The 8,217-nt window shown below is 33.9% G+C and overlaps 1 pseudogene; it reads left to right on the top strand.

Moving 5' to 3' along the window:
* Nucleotides 1-311: 311 nt before the first annotated feature.
* Nucleotides 312-7,186, top strand: LOC109385761 (synaptosomal-associated protein 23 pseudogene; annotated as a pseudogene).
* Nucleotides 7,187-8,217: the final 1,031 nt, after the last annotated feature.

The raw sequence follows: 8,217 nt of genomic DNA, 5'->3' as shown, positions 1-8,217 counted from the left end.
GTAAGTAATAAATATAAATATATATATATATATATGATGAAAAATGTATACTTTAGTTCAAAGCAATGAATTACATATTCTAAACATGTTAAGTGAAGATGTACAACAGGATATGTAGCATGACATCTCATTCATTAGTATAAAATATACCCTTAAAATAATATGTATTGTTTAAGGGTAGTTATATGTGTAAATAAAGAGAGGAATGTGATCAAGGATGGTAGCTGAATAGGTGTAAAAAGCCAGGATAAATGAGACAACAATAAAAGGAGGAATGTATATGGACTGATGATCATGCGCTATGAACTGAGATGCCCTGCTCCGTTTTGGTTGAGCAGAGAAGAGAAGAGAAGTTGGCCAGAGCAAAGAAGACTGCAGGTCAAGTGAGACCCATAGGTTTCCACTGGGGGTGCAAACGTAGCAAGGACATAGTCCATCCCTTTAAAAGTTTTATGAAGAATTGGGGCAGAAAGGTGTGTAAATGACGAAGAATTAAAAACAAACAAACAAACAATGCAGTTATAATAAAAAAGAATGTTAATCTATTTGTTAATTCATTCACTCATTCATTTATTTATTCAGCATTTATTCAAAGATTTATTAAGCACCTGCTATGCTCCCAGCAGTTTGTTTAATTGCAGTATGTCTGTGCAGTATAGGATTTGATTATAAGAGCTGTGTGTAATTTTGTTTTTAAATTCCACCCCGCCTTTAACCCTAAGAGTAGGCCCAATACTAGTGGCATGAAAGTTAGCCTTTCTGAATCTTGGATTCCTTTTTGGCATAAAGGGCAATACTTTGTTCTAATTCCATGGAGGGTTGTTGTGAGGAAATAAGTGGAAAAGCTCTTATGAAGTGCGCAGCATTCCATAGATGGGAGACACCTTTACTGGGCTTTGTTTCTCCTTTGGGCATGCCCTTACCTCCACTTCCCTGACTTTCCACTGCCCCTGTCTGTTCCAGGCCTGCAGATGCCACTACCTAAGTCACTGCTATGGGCACTTAGGCTCCTTGTCCCATTTCCCTTCAACCTGGCTTGTGATTTAAGCAAGACAGGTATTCCTCAAACACCTCCTTTATCGCTAAGCCATGAACTCACAAGGGAAGCGATTTAGATGTTTTCCTCAATTTTACGCACATTGTGGGAAACCCAGAAGGCTCACCTTGCAAATTTCCTCTTTAACTCTGTTTCCAGTCTTTCCATTAAATTTTTCTAAATTGCCTGCTGTGGTGAGGATGTGGTCATGGTTTTCCTTTGTTCTAGACAATTCCTTTATCCATGTTTCACCAACTGAAACGATCTTCTCCCCTACAAGCAGTTATGAAGATTCATTTGTGGGAAAAAATTTCCTGGAGTAGAAGTGTTCATGCTGTGATGTAGCCTGGAAAAAAATTTATTCCTGATAATAGGCCACAGAGTGTCTGCCTAATTCCCACTGATACACATCTGCTCCATAAAGAGACATCTCTTTGGAATCAGTGGGATTTTAGAACAACTCATCAAAGGAGGTATGAAAATCAGGTTGGGGGCAAATTTTCACTTTAGAGCCAAATACCTCTATCAGAATAGTAAAGCAATCCATATGTTCAAATGTATTAGCTCTTATTGACAATTTAAACTTTAAGCTTCGGATGAAATAAAACATTTACCTGAAAGTTATGAAGAGATGGCTGTTTCATAGTTGGCATTCTCGAGCATTTTTGGTGTTAAAACAATGCATGATTATATGAGGATGTTAGCTATAAACTGAAGCTGCTTCCTGGAGGGAACACATTTTTGCAATAACTCTCATTCAACCAAAGTTCTCTGCAAACCAAAAAAGAGTTGAATTCCTCGTATTTACTTTTTATTGTTTGAAAACTGCTATTGCATTGCAAGTGTTATAGATGTTTAGAAAAGAAGAATGGGGCATTATTAGAAACGTATCTCTAGGGCGTAATTTAACATCACTAGTAGGAGATGGAAGAAATGGCTTCATACTGAAAAAGCAATGTCTGAGAAATATTATCAGTAACATGCTACTAAAACTAAAGGCTGGGCAGATTAGAATCAGTGAGAGTTTGGCTACATAAAAACAGCACTATTAGAACTTGTGGAAAGAAGGGAAACAGAAAGTAGCTGTGCTGGTAAGGTAGGTCATACTGGGGTAAGGAACACATTCCAAATAATTATTAAAGGGTGAAAAAAACCACTAATAGGCCCCTTGCAGAGTCATTGCACATCAATATATTTTTCCAAAGGACTCAATTATGCATGCAGGTGGGAAATATAAAAAGGGGAAGTAAGATCACTAAAATTTTGATTCACCCATGGATGTAGAAAGTTAAAAGTGAAATTAGGGCTTGAATCCAGGTTTTCTTTTTTTTTCATGGAAACTCTTTTATTGCTAAATGTGATATTTGAAATATTTTTTGTACAAACTGAGAATTCACTTACCAAAACATTTAAACTATGTTCCTGATGGCTTTCCTTTGTTCTGACAATATAAATTATTTTTATTGCAAAATAATTGAAAGGAAAAGGAAATTAACCAAGTGATTAGGGCAGTAAGCTATTATTTGATTTTTGAGTCATACCTTTTAGAATCTGGGTTAATTGAAGAATATTTTTGTTATTTAAATTATGATTTTTGATTAAAAAAAGTAAATCATGCACATATTAAAAATTCAAATAGTGCATGATTAGTTTAAAATGAAAGGTAAAAATATCTTTTTCTCTGACTCCTGTTCTCATGCCCCAGAGATTAGCAATAACTCTCTTTTGTATACCTTTTTATGCTCCTATAAGATTTTACTGTGTTTATACAAAAATTATGTAACATATATTCTAAATCCCTTTGATTATACAAATTGAATGATTATATGCATACTATTTTATACCTTGCCTTTTTTACTTACCAGAATATCTTGGTTATCTGTCTTTCCAAATCAGAGCCTTTAGACTTATCTCTTTTTTCATTGTGGTACATTATTCTATTTTGTGTTTTTCCTGTAATCATTTAACCAGTTCTTTATTGATAAACATTTAGGTCATTCCTATGTGTGTGCGTGTGTGTGTGTGTGTGTGCGTGTGTGTGTGTGTGTGTGTGTGTGTGTACACACACACACACACATACATATATGCTAAAACAAACAACGCTACAGTTGATCTCCTTGTATATGCATTTGTATATGTATTTGCATGCTCCTGCCAATGTAACTGAAGGAAATATTCCTACATGCAGGATTTCTTGGCCAAATGGAGAATGTGTGTTACATTTTACCAGATAGTTCCAAATTATCCTTACAGAGATGTATCAGCATTTGTTCTCTAGCAAAAATGCAGCAAAAAAACTGCTTGCTAATTCCCTCAATGGAACTGATCAAAGTATCTGATAGAGAACAAGGTATTTCATTGCTATATTTGTGTATCTTTAATAAAGAGTGAGGTTGGAGATATTTCTCTATGCTTGCTTCCCACTTAAGTTCTTTTTCTCTGAAATGCTAGTTCATATCCTTGGACTAATTTTCTAATAGATTACTTAACTATTTCTTACTGATTTGTCAAAACTTTTATATACTGAGGCAATTATTGATGAATAATTTCTTCTCTCATTTCTTCTCTCAAAAATACTTTTCCTAGTTTGTTTTTTACATTTTGACTTTGTAATGATTGATTTTTTGCACAATTAATTTAAAAATGTTTATATAACAGCATTGATCAAATTCTCCTTTTAGGGTTTCTGGAGTTTATTTGATGTGTAGGAAGGTTTTCCTTTCCTTACTCTAAGTTTATAAAAAATATTCACTCATATTATATTCTGGTTCTTTTAAATTTTAATTATTTTAAGTTACCTAGGTTTATCGTTACCTAGGTTTCAAGTGTACAATTCTGTAATACATCATCTAGCTTTATTTTTATGCTACGATTCTGTCCCTTTTACCTGTATGTATTATGCTTTGCTAGTTCCAAATAATTTCAGTGACAGTTGCTTTAAAGCATGTTAACTATCTAATGGGGCTAGTTCCCGCTCATTATTCTCCTTTCACAAAATTTTCTAAGCTAAACACGTGTGTTCATTTTTCTAGATGAACTTTATCATCATTAAGAGACATTGCAAAATTGTCAATAGGATTATATTAATTTCATAGATTAATTTGGGGGAGAATTGACATCATTGCAATATCAAACTTTCTTCATATTAATCTCATATGGTTCTTGTTAAGTTTATTTTTATTGTTTTCCCCATTTTTGCTATTGTGAATGGGGTTTTTCTTTTACTGCACTTTGAATTTTTTATTATATTTAAAATTAGATTGGTCTGCAGTAGTGTATGTATATGATTAGATTGGCTTACCATATTATATGTATGTGTAGAAATATATATTATCTATCTATCTATCATCTATTTTTGTAGTTGTGTTATTCTTTGTAATAAGAGTTTGAAAATTTGCTTTCTTTTCCATGACCTGGAATCTTTAGCCTCGGAATTATGTTTTTTGAAGGTTTTATAAAATTCACACAATCTGGACAATAATTTCATACACATTTCAAATGTATTTGCACAGTATAGAACAATGTATTCTCCTATAATTCAATTTCTTTTCTGTGTTTATGTCCCATATTTTAAATTTTGTCTTTTTTTCAATCTTGATTGGCTTGTTTAAAAATTGTTTTTATAAGATTTTTAAAGGAATCAGTTCTTTAATATATTTTCTTGCCTAATTTATCCTTTTTCTATTTAACTTTTATTATTTTCTTTCTTTAGTTTTCAAGTTTTTTCTTTCTTTTTTCTAATATTTGGTAGACTTGTTTATTTTTATTTTTCCCTGATTAGTAATACATTGTAGACTATGATTATCTCATTAGAACATTACTGTGTTTTGTAGATCCCAATGTGTAGGGTGTTCACAACCTTTATTTTCCAGGTATACTATAATGTAAAATTTTAATTTTTAAAAAAAAAATTTCAAATGGAATGTTCTTTTTGTTTTATTTTTTCTTTTGTTGTGTTTAGTGTTAGTTTTATTGTATTATGGCCAATGAATGTTTTCTGTACTATTTATACTTTGTGTAAGTTATTGGGGTTTTCTCTGTGGCTTAATATACGATTAGTTTTTGTACACATTCCATAAGCCCTGGACAAAAAGATATACTCCCTCTTTGGGAGACATATAATTCAGTGAATCATTCATTAATTCACTTGATAATTAATTTATGAATGCATGTTATTCATTTTAAAAGGAGTATCTATATTTACCAGATCCCATTCTAGGTACCAGGGATGGTGGCGTGAATAAGACAAAACATTATCTCTATCTTTGTGGAGTTTTCATTCTAGTAAAAGAGACAGAAAGTTATCAAGCAAATAAATGCAGATGCATTTCCATTACTAACAAATGCTTTGAAGAAAAGTAAATCAGGAGATGGGGAATGACTAGACTGGGGAGGAGGGAGAATACTATGTTACAGGGTCCTCAGCAAAGGCCTCCTTGAGTTGTGACATTTGAGTTGGGACAACTCACTAGCATGAAGTGAGTGAAGGAGCAGTAAGTCATGAGAGAACAGCATGCCTGCCAGAGAAGAACTGGCAGTGATAAAACCTGGCTATTTCAGGAGAGCAGCACTGAGGTCCATATGACTAGTGTGGGATGAGTGAAGAGGCATCTTACAGGAGGTAGATCAAAGACAGGCAGAAGCCATGATAAAGAGTTTGGAAAGCCATTCGAAATTTTTGAACTAGAGGGTGACACAATCTTCTTTACGTTTTTAAAATATCATCTTGGTAGTTACCTATTAGGTCTGTTTTATTATGGTATTTTAACATTCTATGTATCTTGCTTATTATACTTTTGTATATGTGATGTGTCAAAGGTTCACAGAGGTGGGCTAAAGACTTCTACTGTGCTTCTTTCTGTTTATTTTTGCCTCGAATGCCATATTTTCTATATGTGCTTTGGTGCTAAGTTAGTTAGGGATAAAAGTTTCAAACAGATTAGATCTTTGTTGAGATTGTATTTTTATTATTTTAAAGACCTCTTTCTTCTCCTATGTAATGATTTTTTTCCTGCAATTCATCCACTATATGTTAATATTGCAATGCTTGCTTTATTTTCATTTGCATTTGCTTGGTATGCCTTTGCTTATTCCTTTTTTTAAAACATTGAGTTACATCTTTTTTTCAACTTATTTGTGTCATTGCAGTCAAATAGTCAGATTTAAAAAATCCAATCTAGCTCTTCCACTAAGTGAGGATGCAGTGAGAAGGCACCAGCTTTAAATTAGAAAGGGCTGAGGAGAGGATGAATAAAGTAAAAGTGGTCAAATATATAATTATGGAAGGAGACTGGGCTTTGGGTGGGAAGAAGAAGTACTAGGCAGCACTTTGAGTTCACTGAAAGGGTGTGTCCTTCAAAATGACCTTGTCGCCATTCCAGGGGTGACTATCCATACCCATCTCTCAACTACATCTGCTCTTTTTGATAATTAGAAAGCAAAACTCTTAGAATCTTCAAGTTTGACAGAGAACATCTGCATTTCAGTTTCTGTGCCTATCAAGAGTTTTAACTCAACAAGGATACTCTGTCATCAGAATAAATTCAGTTGAGGGCTCACCAATTTACTGATGAGTCTCTGGAAAAATACAAGAATAATCGTAGGTTTAGCTATTGAGTCTCAGGATGCAGGACTCAAGACTATCACAATGCTGGATGAACAAGGAGAACAACTAAACCACGCAGAAGAAGGCATGGACCAAATAAAGACATGAGAGAGGCAGAGAAGACTTTAACAGAACTCAACAAGTGCTGTGGCCTTTGTGTTTACCCATGTAATAGGACAAAGAACTTTGAGTCTGGTAAGGCTAATAAGGCAACATGGGGAGATGGTGGAGACAACTCTTCTAGCAATGTAGCATTTAATCAGCCAGGTCGAGTGACAAATGCTCAGTCTCAGCAAGCAACCACAGGAGCAGCCAGCGCCGGATACATTAAACATATAACTAATGATGCCAGAGAAGATAAAATGGAATAGAACCTGGATCAAGTGGGCAGTATCCTAGGAAATCTAAAACATATGACCCTGGCCATTGGCAATGAAATTGAGGCTCAAAATCAACCAATAGATCGGATCACAGAAAAGGCTGACACCAATAAAGATCATATTGACAATGCTAATGCTAATGCAAAGAAACTCATTGATAGCTGAAGTACTGCTGGACTTCTTTACCATTTATTCATTTGCCCACCTGTTCCTTCAAAGTTGTTGCTTTTTAAGGGCTTGAAATTTTGGTTCCACACTCTTATAATCAGGAGATAATGTGGAAGAAGCGTCAAGAGTAACAGCCCCCCAATTTTTTTATTTTCTCTTTTTCCCTTGAGGGTAGACTGCTGCTTAGCCTTCTAATATTTTCTTTCTCAGTTTATACTCTTAGATTAGTTTTCATACATCATACATAGCATTGTTGTTGTTGTTTTTTTCCTCCATTCTCCTCATTTACCGTAGCAGGTTCTTCTGCTTTCAAGATTTGGAAGCATTGTCAAGACAGCCATAAAAAAGGGAGCTGGGAGCAGGGGTGGGGGAGTGCAAGAAGGGGAAGCAAGAGGAAAAAGGTTGTGACCTCAGTAAAACTTTCAGGTCACAAAGCAAAAAGTTGCATAGCCACAGTAAACATTTAGTCAGGTCTACTTTTTAATTTAAGTTGTAGTTACTGCCAATTTAGGTTAGTACTTGGTTTTGGAGATTTTATATGCATTGTTTTTGTTATACATCACAACTTTGCAACCTTTGCTTCATGAAAGAATAGAATGAGTTTTCTTGAAGTGAGCTTAATTCCTGAACTCTTGGTGATTCACATATGTACATAGATTCTGTGATCACATTTCATATTGCACCATACAGGAACACTTTGTGTAAATGAATAGCTTTTTATTTTTATGTTATTAGTATAATGGTTCCATTACAGGCCTATTAACCTCATAAATTTGTCATTAGTCTTTGAAGAAAAAAATATGTAAATATGTATGTGTAACATGAGAATTTCTCTCTAAAGCAGGGCTTAAATTTTTTTTGGAAAAGTTTGACAGTATATCATGTGAATTCAGATTTGCCTTCATGCCAAGAATTATGTTTTAGAAAGGAAAAAAGAAACTTGTTTTGATCTCAGGTAGAAAAATTATTAGATTTCTTTGAGTTTTATGTAGATTTAGATTATTAAAAAGGAAGAATTCTATTTAACT

Source organism: Hipposideros armiger, unplaced genomic scaffold (assembly GCF_001890085.2).
Source record: "Hipposideros armiger isolate ML-2016 unplaced genomic scaffold, ASM189008v1 scaffold_125, whole genome shotgun sequence".
NCBI classification, from domain to species: domain Eukaryota; kingdom Metazoa; phylum Chordata; class Mammalia; order Chiroptera; family Hipposideridae; genus Hipposideros; species Hipposideros armiger.
The sequence above is the reverse complement of the archived record's forward strand: the minus strand, read 5'-3'. Positions and strand labels throughout refer to the sequence as shown.